Raw genomic sequence first — 12,259 nt, forward strand, 5'->3', positions numbered from 1 at the left:
CTTTATGCCAAAAATCACACCATCATTCAGATAATCTACAGTCCCAAAAAGCCAGTCCATTTATCCCCCAGGTCAACCGTACTCAAATCACACAACACGAGTAGCCAGTCCTATAATAACTTAAAGGTTCATTAACTAGGAAAAGGAATGAGGAGTATTTAAAAGGTTAGAACAGGTAATCTACACATACAAATGAGTTACAGTTTTAGATTTTAAGAGGTAGTTTAAACCTCTACAGTATAATAGGCAGCTCTTTTGGGGCTAACCCATATGAAACAGCATGGGAATCTGTTGCTTAAGTTTTGGAATCTTTCCCTTTCAGAGTGCAGAAGGATAAAGAGAATCCAATTCCTTCTGATCTGAGATTTTTATTCCACTGACCCAGAGTCCAGACTAATGGAATGAGTTCTTCTGCTCGTAACCTGTTTGTGTGTGTCTGGGGGGGAGGTACTGATAATCTTTGGTTCCCAATGGCCCAGTTGGATTCAGTAGTCCTTCCTGAGAGGTAGGAGAAAACACCTTCTGTAGGAAGCCAGCATTTTGTCTTAGGAGGTTTTTGTTCCTGTTTGATGAGTTCGAGTTTCAGAACAAGCATTTCACAGTTACAGAGAGAATACTTAAGAACACTTCAAGTTACCTTTTAGCATGGAATACAGATATTATAAGTAGGATTAGTACAGAATTCCATAATGTCTAAACATATTCATATAGCACTAATATCTATTTTGACTATACTAACCCACATGTGAGCAGGAAAGGTTTCTTGGATAACTGCTCCCAGAGAGTAGTTACCAATGGTTCATAATCATGCTTGAAAAGGCACAATGAGTGAGATTTCACAGGGATCAGTTCTGGGGCTGGCTCTGTTCAATATTTTCAACAATTTAGATAATGGCATAAAGAGTATACTTATAAAGTTTCTGAATGATACCAAGCTGGGTTTTAAGTGATTTGGAGGATATGATTATAGTTATAAATGATCTGGACAATCTAGAGAAATGGTGTGAGGTAAATAAGATGAAATTCAACAAGGACAAATGAAAAGTACTCCACTTAGGAAGCAACAATCAGTTTCACACATGCAAAATAGGAAATGATTGTCTAGGAAGGAATATGGCAGAAAAGTTATCTAGGGATAACTAACCCACATGTGAGCAAGAAGGGCTTCCAGCTATGCATTTGTCAGTGCTCAGTAGGTCTGTGGCCTTGGCTGGGACCAGGTCAGCTAGTGCCACAATGTTCAATATCTGGATACCTAAATAAGTGGACTAATTTCTCATCAGCATTGATGAGAAACTAACTTTGGCACCAGAATATCTATTTTAATAAGGTGATTATGTCTACAATGCATTAACAAGGCAAACAGTCAAGGAACATGCTAGGAAGTACATGGACCACCATTTCTCTTAGAAGTCAGAATTGTGCAACTGGGTTTCATAGCTGTGTATAGTCAGCAACTATTGTAGAGGCTCTGATATTATGGACCTTAATTTTGGAAACAGAAGTTTGGGTTGGCATGAAATGTTCAGTTGTTTCTAGTTTGCTTCAAAGGCATGAATCTAAAGGTCTGTTTTAATTTTGCTCAGACATTAATTATAGGCAGAGTGAACACCTGTAATTAATATTAACATTGTATAACACTTTCCATTATAACCTTCTTATGTCAGTATCTTAAAGTCTGACACCCTTTAATAATTTGGGGTAAAATTTTCTGTTCTCAGGAGCAGATCTTCAGCTTGTTATAGATCCTCTGTCTTCAGATTTATGACAGGTTAAGCCAGTTTAGGATCTACTCCTTGATGTCAGCCTCTGGTTATATTCATTTATTTTAAGTATAAGGGAAATGGCGCATCAAAGTTTCTTCATAACTATGCCTCTGTATTCTTGATTTCTCTCAGCTACTCATTCATCCATGAACTTTAAACATTCAAGGTCTTCAGTGAGTTTATGTTGAGGAAAAGCCTGTTAATCACCCTATTCGGCTAAGTCTGCTAAGTCTTCAGGCCTTAATAAATCTGAAAATTCTTTTAATCTGGTTGGTTCCTCAAAGGATTTGAAATAATCTGTATGTGACATTTGTATTCCTTTTACAGTGAGTATATTATGCCCAATATATTTATTATTTGGAGGGGGAAAATTTTGTTAGATTTTGTTTGAAGATAATCTTTAACCTCATAACAGAGAATCCGATGTGTAGTAAGTGGAAGCAGAGCCTTAGAAACTCTATTTACACACACACACACACACACACACACACACACACACACACACAGATTTGTGTGGGGGGAGCAGTGCAAATGGCTGGGGGCGGGAAGGTTCATCAGCAAGGTGTTATACAGTGAGCTGGGGCTCAGGAAGAGGTGTACCATCTAGCATGGGCCTTTTCTTTTCCCCCAAGTCCGCTCCTGGACACCAGACACTCTCCATCTCTCCCTATCTGCCAGGAATCTTTTTTTTTTTCTCCCCACTACTCTGGCGTTGCAACCAAGTACTCGGATTGAGAGTGCAGCCAAGAGGCTAGCAACCCCCTTGAACAGCCTGGCAGCAGTGGGCTAGAATTGACCTCCCAGGTCTGACAAGCAACAGTCCGGACAAACAACAAAGGGTGCCAGACCAGGTGGGTTCAACCTGTACTATATATTATGCAGCTTCATATAATTAATTAAACAAGCCACCACTGGATTAAACAACTTTACTCTCAATACTCTGACTTTTCTCTATTAGTTGCTTTTTTAGAACTAGCCTTTCATTCACTGATATTCACCCAGAAAACTGAAGTTAGTTTTTCACACCAATTTTCAGCCTTTTTTTTTTTAAATAATTTTCCTGATTATTCTCAGGAATTTTTCAGCAAAATATAACAGTCCCTCCTATATGAGACCAATCCATTGTCAAATCAGAGAGCTATGAGAAATTTCTACTGTCAGACATCGTGAGAACATCATAACATTTTTCCAAACATGACAGACTCTTCTGACATTAACTAGACATTGAAGCACTTCAAAAACATATATTCTGATTCTAGATTTTGCTAAAAACTCATTAATTGACCTAATTTTTATGCCAGAAGATTGAGACAGTGCTTCAAAATGTTTTTCCAAGTATTTGCTGTGTATTATTTATTACATATTTCAGTTGCTAATTTTATGACAGAGTTAGTCAAACATTTCTGCAGTGCACAAAGATGACCTAAACATAGAACTGGCCTTCCTTGAGGTAATGGTGGGAGTCCTGCACATAACCTTGAAGGAGGAAAAGTGGAATTTTGTTTAAAATCAAGCAACTCCAAAACCCTACTGTTCTATATACTGAAACTGGACTTTTCAAGATAGTCTAGATTTCATGGCATAATTTTTTTGCCATTGTTTCAGAAATATTCATACAACATACCAGAAACATCATCCAGCAAAAATTACAAAATATTCATGGAGAAACCTTATTTTTTTATTATGTTCATCATGCTCCATGGGGAAAAATGTGATTTTAATTTTCCCCTGTGTTTTTATATTGAATCTTTAACTAGATTAAAATTTAATGAAGCCCTTTCAGTTTTTGCTATGTATACCTAAATAGGTTAACATGTTTCCTGCTTAGGTATATTCCAACTGCAAAATTGATCCTGGTAACTGCCTGATTACAATGACATTGCATATTTTATAGCTAGCTTGTCTTTAATATAATACACCAAAATCCAAAATTTCAGGGAATATACAGGTTCTACCTCCCTAAAATGGGCCTCTGTGGTCTGGCAACAGACCATGGATGTTCCTGGATCACAGAGCCCAGATATATGGTGGTCTGCCTCTGGGGTAGGAGTGCAGTAGGGAATGTGGGGAGGACAGCAACTCAGCCAGGAGCCCCATTTTGGGCGAGGAGAGGAGGTGCAGCAAGGATTTCTGGCTCCAGTCCCAGCAGTGGGCACATGGCAGATGGGCTGGGACTGGAGCCAGACAGCATCAGGGCCAGACTGGAACCCTAGCTCAGGGCAGCATGGGCCATGAAGGGAAAGGACCTCCCCTGGTCCAGCAAATCCTCTTGTTCAGGACCTGTCAGGTTCCAAGGGTGCCAGGGTAGGGAGGTCTAATCTGTAGTTTGCAATCCATAATGGTTATATCGTTAGCCTGCTTCAAATTCTTAAATTCCTTCCAACCTCTCTCTGAAATTCTTTTGGCTTTATTGTTTGAAGTCGCTATCACTAAGGACTTTATGCAACAATTAAAGGAGAGAAGGTGCATTCCTGTCATATTCATTTTAAATAATTACAATATAACCTCTAGTATGGCCTCAATATCCATTTTCCAAATTTCTTCCAAATGTCAACATTTTACCTAGCATTACAGAAAGAAATCCAAGTATTCGCAGCTAATGATGACATATTTGTTTAATCAAGTAGGTTCTATATAAGAGCTCACCTATGACTTTGTGAATAAGTTTGTGCTGAATTCGTAGCATCAAAGACATTTCTAAGACAGTGTTGTAGGTGTTAAAAATTCAGGACTGTGACTTCACAATAAGCTCCAGAGCAGAAAACGAGAATTGAGGTGAAAATCACATACTTTGAGAAAATATTTTTGTTACCTATTGTAGAAAGATATTTGTTATCTCATACATTTGTTTGATTTTTGTATGCAATATTCTGTTTTTGCAAATTTGTCCCAGAGTCAAAGTTTAAATTTAGGTATATCTGTGGTTTTTTGCTGCATGGATTCACTGGTTTGTTTCTTTAAACATGGGGCTTTTATCTAGTAGGCATTTGGATCATGAAGTCATTTACAGAGGAAATACATGCCTACATAATCTCATTCATTGAAAGCCAGTGTTCATATTTTTTAAAAAAAACCAAGGTATTTGGGTTGCTATACATGGGTCCAACATATGAGAAAGGCCAATACAATCAAAAGGAATTGGCTGGCTTATGCAATCAGGAAGTGAATACAAATATAACCCTAAGGTAAATTACTTGGCTTTTTCTATTTTAGGGGTTTGTGTTATAAATGGTTCACATACATATAGGCTGCATCTAGACTGGCATGATTTTGCGGAAATACTTTTAACGGAAAAACTTTTCCGTTAAAAGTATTTCCGCAAAAGAGCGTCTAGATTGGCACGGATGCTTTTTCACAAAAGCATCTGTGCCAAATCTAGACGCGCTTTTGCGCAAGAAAGTTCCGGTGGCCATGTTAGCCTTTGGGCTTTCTTGCACAAAAAATTAAGGTGCCTGTCTATTCTAGCGCAAGAGGGCTTATCCCTGAGTGGGAGCGTCAAAGTGTTTGCACAAGAATCACTGAATTCTTACATTAGAACGGCCAGTGTAGACAGCTGGCAAGTTTTTGCACAAAAGCAGCTGCTTTTGTGCAAAATCTTACCAGTCTAGATGCACCCATAGTGACGTGGTGACAACTATGTTTAATTAATAATAAATAAAAGCAGTTAGAATTGTAGTCCTGAGGAGAGAAAAATGTGTGGCTCTGTGGCATCTAAAGTGGAAGCAAAAAGGGTTAGGACTGTCACTCAAACAGTTCTTTGTCTAGTTCACTGATATAATTTATATATACATAAACTCTCTCTATATAATATAAACGTTTTGCTAACAAGGCACTTAGGTGCAGGCAGAGAGGCAGTTGTAATAGGGACTATATAGGGCATGTCTAGACTGAAGAATAGAGGATCTTTTGAAAAAGTTTTTTTTTTTAAAGAATAATGTCTAGTCGGTGGTTTCGGTTTCGAAAAACCCTTTTTCGAAAGTACGCGTGGCCTCCATTATGCAAATGAAGTGCGGGAAATTCAAATCCTAGCTTCATTTGCAATTTCAATCTGTCTAATTTACATCCCTCTGTTGAAAGAGGGATGTAGTCTAGACATGCCCTTTCTGGGGGAAAAGACATGCCTTCTCACCTGTTTCCCTGCATGCATTCAAATGAACTTAATGCCAAGAAATAATGTAAGTGTAATGAAAAAGCTTGCTATTTTCCCAATATCCAAGGGGAATCAAATAGGAAAAGCTATTATATATTAATAAAATACAGGAGACCCTCATGATTCATAGAATCACTATTTGCAGTTCCGCATATTTTTGGGGGGTCTCCTGTCCAGGCCTGGAAGGAGGACAGTGGGACTGGGAGACACAGGGAACTCATTGCAGCTGTGATGAGTTCACCATGGTGGATTCTCTGTGGCTTCCAAACATGCCCCTGGATGGGGGGGCCACAGCAGAGGCGAGGGGTTGTGGTCCCCAGTATTTTCAAATCTTGCCTTTTGCTGTGGTGTCAGGAACACATCCACCATGAATGATAAGGGTTTCCTCTGTGCATGTGTATGAATCGAAGATATTTGACCTCTCTACCCCTGACATTCATAACTTCACTTAAAAAAGGTGAAGAAATTACACTATAAAGCAGTATACTTTTCTTTGTGTGAGAGAAATATCAAACCCCTTCATCACTGTGTTCAGAAAAGTTTGAGGTAAAGTCACTCTCATGTTGAAGGTGAACATAAGGATAGGAATAGTGTCAGCGTATCTTAACTTTTGCTTTCAGAAACTGTTTCCTGCAGGCAGAATCTTAGGTTTTAGACACCATTTCTGATGTGCAATTATTTACAGATCCACTTACCTTCATTTTTGGTAATAAACATCCTAGATAATGTACTTCACATATGAAAATAGTATGTTAGGTTTACTGTGCAGGTTGTGGGGATGGTGGTGGTCTGAGATAAACAGGAGATCAGACTAGATGAACTTAAACTATCGTAGATATTAATTTGAAACCAAGTTTTTCCTCTTATTTCTGACTTATGAATATATTTTCCTTTTCTGGAAAACTTGTCCATATGTGAGTGGTTATGTCTTCAATATTTATTGTGACATATTGGCTTAAATTTCTGTTTACAAAAGCTGTTTTCTAATCATACTTTGGTGGTAACATTGAGCCCATGCCTTCTTTCTAAAAGTCAAATATTCCAAAGATTATCAAGTCCATTACCAGGCTTACTGACCAGGGGAAGGGGCAGAGGAGGCAAAGAAGGCAGATGCCCCAGGGCCTGGTAGTTCAAAAGGGCCTCGTGTTCCCATCTGCCATTGCTGGTACGGTGGCAGCAGCCAGATTCACAAGCCCTTGAAATCACCGCTGGAGTGATGAGCCACACACTCTGAGCTATTCTCAGGACTGGGAGGGAAGGACAGCTGGTTGCCCCAGTCCCACTCATTCTGTGATAGCAGAGCAGTTCTCCCTTACCACAGTCTAGGGGCTTACAGAGCCTGTCAGAGCCCTTTCCCATTGTTTATATAATTAAAATGTCACAACAAAAGAATGGTAGGCATAGTCACCTAGAAATGGTGATTCTACAATACTGTGAAAAAGACCTAGGTTAATTTTCATTCCTAGAACTGCTTCTTATCGCACAACTACTGTATTGGACTAATTTCAGTACTTGAGCAGTCTACTAGATACTACTTATGACTCTGAGTAGGCTACGGCTATAAACACTGATTCCTCTGATTCTGTCTTGCAGTCAATAGCTATCTATTGACACCAGAGATGCAAGGGAGGAAATAGAAACAAAGGACAGACTTCTTTGACCTGCATTTTCGTGAAACTGGTTAAGAGTTTACAATATGAGCATTAGTTCAATAAACTTCAGAGCACGTCTACACTTCTGGGAAAATCAATGCACTGGAGGTTGATCTTCTGGTGTTCGATTTAGTGAGTCTGGTACGGACCTGCTAAATCAAATGCTGATGGCATGCCTGTCTACTAGACGAATAAGTGAAGTTTACGGGAGAGTTTGTCCTGTTAACCTCCCACTATGGGGCTGCCCCAGAAAATTGACCAATATGTTGACTCTAATATCTCAATTCATGTGGCTGGATTTCCATCTTGAATTGATTTTCTTTGACAGTGTAGACCTGGCCTGGAGAGAAGAAAGCCCATGACAATCAAATTAGCATTTTCCTGTGAGAAAGGAAAACCCATTGGATGAGAATACAAAGACCTCTGAAATAACTACTCAATTTAATTAAAATGATGAATCTGAAGATTTAGTGCAGCAAGCAAAGGAGACATAATAACCTCTCTTGATAAGGAAATGGTTATTCTAGCTAAGAAGGATCTCTTTTGAAAAGATTGTCTAGCCAGCAGACTAATGAAACTATTTAAAGATATATTGTGAAGCTTCAGTTTTGTATAACAACCTCTTTTGCCAGAGAGGCAGTTTCCTGTGCTAATGATCTCCAAAGGTCCATAAGCGAGATGAAAAACAAATCAGTGCTGAAAAAAATATCCATAACAGCTGCTTTTGTTGCTGATGCATCCCTTGATATCATATTCTCAGCTCAAATGGTTGCTCTGAACACAGCATCTCAGATAGTTATGGCTCTGCACCTGGAAAGAAAATAGATAAGCCGAGCAAGCTCTTTGGCAGGGAATTACGTAAGATTGTTGTAGGGTCCAATGAAAGACAAAACACATTTACGATCTTAGAAAGTAGGTCAAAATAATTTCAGACCTTCTACAGAGTTCCATTTTAGGGTTAACAATCACTAGGAACACAATCATAGAATCATAGAATAATAGGACTGGAAGGGAACTCAAGAGGTCATCGAGTCCAGCCCCCCGCCCTCAAGGCAGGACCAAGCTCCACCTACACCATCCCTGACAGATGTCTATCTAACCTGTTCTTAAATATCTCCAGAGAGGGAGATTCCACCACCTCCCTTTGCAATTAATTCCAATATTTGACCACCCTGACAGTTAGGAATTTTTTCCTAATGTCCAATCTAAACCTCCCCTGCTGCACTTTAAGCCCATTACTCCTTGTCCTGTCCTCAGAAACCAAGAGGAACAAATTTTCTCCTTCCTCCTTGTGACACCCTTTTAGATATTTGAAAACCGCTATCATGTCCCCCCTTAATCTTCTTTTTTCCAAACTAAACAAGCCCAGTTCATGAAGCCTGGCTTCATAGGTCATGTTCTCTAGACCTTTAATCATTCTTGTCGCTCTTCTCTGTACCCTTTCCAATTTCTCCACATCTTTCTTGAAATGTGGCGCCCAGAACTGAACACAGTACTCCAGCTGAGGCCTAACTAGTGCAGAGTAGAGCGGCAGAATGACTTCACGAGTTTTGCTTACAACACACCTGTTGATACAACCTAGAATCATATTTGCTTTTTTGGCAACAGCATCACACTGTTGACTCATATTCAACTTGTGGTCCACTATGACCCCTAGATCCCTTTCTGCCATGCTCCTTCCTAGACAGTCGCTTCCCATCTTGTATGTATGGAACTGATTGTTCCTTCCTAAGTGGAGCACTTTGCATTTCTCTTTATTAAACCTCATCCTGTTTACCTCTGACCATTTCTCTAACTTGCTAAGGTCATTTTGAATTATGTCTCTATCCTCCAAAGAAGTCGCAACCCCACCCAGTTTGGTATCATCCGCAAACTTAATAAGCGTACTCTCTATCCCAATATCTACATCATTGATGAAGATATTGAACAGTACGGGTCCCAAAACAGACCCTTGCGGAACTCCACTTGTTATCCCTTTCCAGCAGGATTTAGCACCGTTAACAACAACTCTCTGACTACGGTTATCCAGCCAATTATGCACCCACCTTATCGTGGCCCTATCTAAGTTATATTTGCCTAGTTTATCAATAAGAATATCATGCGAGACCGTATCAAATGCCTTACTAAAGTCTAGGTATATGACATCCACCACTTCTCCCTTATCCACAAGGCTCGTTATCTTATCAAAGAAAGCTATCAGATTAGTTTGGCATGACTTGTTCTTCACAAACCCATGCTGGCTATTCCCTATCACTTTATTACCTTCCAAGTGTTTGCATAGGATTTCCTTAATTACCTGCTCCATTATCTTCCCTGGGACAGACGTTAAACTGACCGGTCTGTAGTTTCCTGGGTTGTTCTTATGTTTCCTGGGTTGTTCTTATATCCAGAAGAGCTTTTTTATTATAAAGGAAAACCAGAAGAAAAGGGTGGAGGTATGAAAGATTAAAATACAGCGGTGGCTGGAGATGATCCCTCTTGCTAGAAAAGAGTTACCACAGGTAGCTTTTTCAGTTTATTTTCTTATTTTCCTTTTTTAAGTGGAATAACAAAACAATTCATAACCAGGTTCTTACTGACTTTCCACTTATTTAAATTCATAAATTATATATGCAGTCAGCTCACCCTTCATGCCAAAGCAGCTGCTCATAATCTAACATACTAACAACCTTGTACCTCGATACATACCTCAGTTCTTCTTCAAAAGCTGGATGAGACAAACTGACCTACGTTATGCCTTGTAAGCTGCACTTTAGGCAGTATTGTACCAAGAGTTAAATAGGAACATCCCAGAAGTGCTATCCATACTCTATTGTATCAATTCTGTTCTATCATGAAAGAGTTTAGCATCAATGGCTCAGCTGATTTTAACTGTGATAGTGCTTCATAGGGAAATAGGTGGTCATTTAGTCAGGCGCATCCCAAGTACATTAAAACCCGATCTTGCCATGCGTACAATCAAAGTTTTAGACCAAATACATTCATGTAAATTTAGTCAAATTACAGGATTGGATAGCTCATGGGAGTTGGTTATTTGATATAAACATTTTACTTAAATTATAGTTCTTGCTTAGCATTATCTGAAGGTTGTGCAAAGGATAGACATTCTATTTCACAAAGGATTTCAAAATGTGTCTTAGTTCAGAATTAGAGCAAAACTGAATTTCCGAAATTAATTTTCATTGTTTTTTATTTTGTTTGATAAAGATTAAAAATAAAACCAAAAGCAACTTCAAAACAAAACAAAAAAAATCAGTTTCACTCCAAAATTGTTAAAATGGGCTCTTTCCACATATTGGAATTTCCTCCCCACTTTTCTTTGGAAGTGAAATCTGGTATAATTGACCAGGCCCTGATTAAGAAAGGGGTGTTAGGGGCTGTAGTCCTTGGCCCTTGGCTAAGGAGGGAGTGAGGAGGGGTAGGCTGCAAATGCTAAAGGTCCTGAATGCTGCATTCCGGGCCAGCTCTGGCTGGCTGGGGTGGGACAGGTGGCTCTGTGCACTGCCATTTCCTCCCCTGTTACCAAAGGCATGTGGCTGCAATGAGCATTACACCAGGAAGCGCTGTCCCAATGCTACCTTCTCCTGCAGTTCTACCCCCTGTACAGGGGGTAGAACTGCAGGAGAAGGTAGCATTGGGACAGCGCTTCCTGGTGTAATGCTCATTGCACAATTGCTCATTGCTCATGCACAATTCTTGGCCAAATGGAACTGCAGAGAGTAGTACCTGCAAGCAAATGTGGGCCATGTGGAGCTACCTGTTCTCCCACCTCTAAACAGGAGCTGCCCAGGTAAGCACCCCATATCCTAACCCTCTGCTCAGGTCCTATTCCGTACCCCAATTCCTCCTTGACTCTGCACTCCCAACCCCCTCCTGCACCTTATGTCCCTAACTCCCTCCCAGATTCCACATTCCATCCCCAACCCTGAGCCACCTCTTGTACCCCAACTCCTGCCCAGACCCCACACCACCCTCTCCTCCCACCCTGTGTCCCCTTTCACACACTAAATTCTCTACAGCCTGGAGCCCCCTGCAATGCAAACACATCCCCAACTCCACCACAGAGCAGCACCCCCAGTCAGAGCCCTCACCCCCTCCAACGTTGCACCCACCCTTCTGCCTGCTCCTGCACACTGATCCCCTAATTTTGGCCCTGCCCCAGAGTGGGGGGCACAAAATCTAGAGGCCCCAGGCCCCCAGAAAAGTTAATCTAGTCCTTCATGCAAACATGCTTACCTAAATCAAATCTGTTTGAACCCATACCTCTGCAATTTAGAGGTGCTGTTCAAATGAATCCATAAGCTCACTGATTTTGAGAAGCACTGTGCTGATTGGTTTTCAGTTTTCCAGTATAACTCTAATTTTAAAAATATGCATGATGGACTTCTTGTAGGAAAATCCTTTGTGCTAGGCATGCATGGTCTGTCCTTCATCCATTTATTTATGCCAAGGTGTCATGGATTTAAAATAACATATACCCGTGTTATAATTTCCTTCATTATAATGAACTTTTGGCTGTGATGTACAGAGACTCTGGATTCCAACTCCCATATTGTAAGAAAAGGAGGGTGTTGCACATGTGTGCACAATTTTTCTGTAGCCTGCTATAGAACAGTTGACACTCCAGAGCTATTCCGCTGGCAGGAGCTGATAGCCCAGAACCATTCTTTTGATTTTTTTTTTCACAACAG

General features: G+C 40.1%; 1 protein-coding gene across 1 annotated transcript in view; it reads left to right on the forward strand.

Moving 5' to 3' along the window:
• SGCZ (sarcoglycan zeta) overlaps positions 1 to 12,259 on the forward strand; it is a 795,948-nt gene that overhangs the window by 656,015 nt on the left and 127,674 nt on the right. The window lies entirely within an intron of this gene.

The sequence above is a fragment of the Pelodiscus sinensis genome, chromosome 5 (assembly GCF_049634645.1).
Source record: "Pelodiscus sinensis isolate JC-2024 chromosome 5, ASM4963464v1, whole genome shotgun sequence".
Classification (NCBI taxonomy): domain Eukaryota; kingdom Metazoa; phylum Chordata; order Testudines; family Trionychidae; genus Pelodiscus; species Pelodiscus sinensis.